This window comes from Elephantulus edwardii, unplaced genomic scaffold (assembly GCF_000299155.1).
Source record: "Elephantulus edwardii isolate Elephantulus edwardi_28Jun2011 unplaced genomic scaffold, EleEdw1.0 scaffold00028, whole genome shotgun sequence".
NCBI classification, from domain to species: Eukaryota; Metazoa; Chordata; class Mammalia; order Macroscelidea; family Macroscelididae; genus Elephantulus; species Elephantulus edwardii.
The window spans coordinates 12757618-12759503 of NW_006399778.1; positions in this window are offsets into that span (position 1 = coordinate 12757618).

The following is a 1886-nucleotide window of genomic DNA, read 5'->3' on the forward strand; positions in this document are numbered from 1 at the left end:
ACTGACCCATAGCCGACCCTCCAGTGGGTTTTCAACTATGAGTTGCTTCTGACTCAATGATACATTGTACAAAAATATGTGTGTGTCTATATATTATTTAAACTATATTAATATTACTACATCGGTAAAAACATGAGTCTACATTACATTCATTCTTATGCTTTTAAAAGAGATCAAAACATTTTGGAGTATGTTCATTCTTCTCTAATGATTTTGAAATATATTAAGGTATTTTGAATTCTATTCATTCTTTTCTGGTTTTAAAAGAAGTAAAAATATTTTTTATTCTATCCCTTTTTGTCTTCTGACTTTAAAAGACATTGAGACATTGCAGATTTCCTTCCTTCTTCTGATTCTAAGAAAAATGAAAACATTTGAGGGCTGAAAGCATCGGTGGTACCTGAGTGGTGCAATCGGTTAAGTGCTCGACCAGTAACTAAGGGTTGGTGAGTGGAACCCAGGGGACAGGCTGGTTATCTGTTTCTGAGAGATCACGCCCTGGAAGCCTCACAAAGCGACTCTAATCTGTGCACGCCATGTCGCCATGATTCAGGAGTGACATGGCGGTAATCGCTGTTGTGTGATTTTTCTGTTGTTCTTCAAAACATCATGGGCCTGACACACAGATCAATATAAAAGAACTGAGAACCCAGAGATCAACTCATCTACCCATGCTCAACTGATTTTTGAGAAGGTGATGAAATCAGTTAAGTGGAGAAAAGACAGACTTTTTAACAAATGGTGTTGGCAACATTAGAAAACTTCTCTAGAAACTCAAACAAGACCCATACCTCACACCATATACAAAACAAACTCAAGGGGGATCAAGGACCTTATAGTAAAACCAAAGAATATAAACTTCATTAGAGAAAAGCTTGGAAGAACTCTAGAAGCCCTAACCCAAAGTATGAACAGTCTTTCAAGTATAATGAAAAACTTACAACCAGGAAAGAAAAAATAGATGTATGGAACCTTCTAAGAATAAAATCCATATGCACATCAAAAAACTTCCCCAACAGGGTAAAAAGAAAAGACACAGACTGGGAAAAAGATTTGGTAATGACATATCTACTAAGAGACTCATGTCTAAAATTTACAGAATACTGCGACACCTCAACAAGAAAAAGATAAACTACCCACTCACAAAATGGGTACAGGATATGAATCAACAGATGGCAAACAAATATATGAAGTAATGTTTAAAATCTCTAGCTATCAGAGAGATGCAAATAAAAACAGCTGTAAGATAACATCTCACCCCAATAACAAGCACAAAGTTTAACAGAGAAGCAAACAACAAATACTGGCCAAGTTGTGGAGAGATTGGAATCCTTATTCACTGCTAGTGGAAGTGTAAGATGGTGCAGCCATGAAGGAAAGTGGTTTGCACTTTCTCAAAAAGTTGGAAATAGAAATACCATTTGACCCAGCAATTCCACTACTAGGAATATACCCTAATGAAACCAGAGCTGCCATCCAAACAGATATATGCACACCTCTGTTTATTGTTGCTTTATTTACAATGGCAAAGAGATGGGAGCAAGCCAAATGCCCATCAACAAATGAGTGGATAGAAAAACTATTGTTATTCACACAATGGAATACTACAAAACACTGAAAAACAGTGAACTCATAAAACATTACATAACATGAGGGACCCTGGAGGCCATCATACTGAGTGAAATATCTTAGTCACAGAAGAACAAATATTGAATTACACTACTGTTAAAATCCAGGTCTGACAAGGGGAGATTGGAAGAATAGGATGAGAGGATAGATAATGACTATTTGAAGAGATGAAGGAAATAACTCTTTAAAAGGAATATATTATTAGGCATTATACATATAACAACATCCCAGAATAAAAAGTATATCACTGCAAAGAG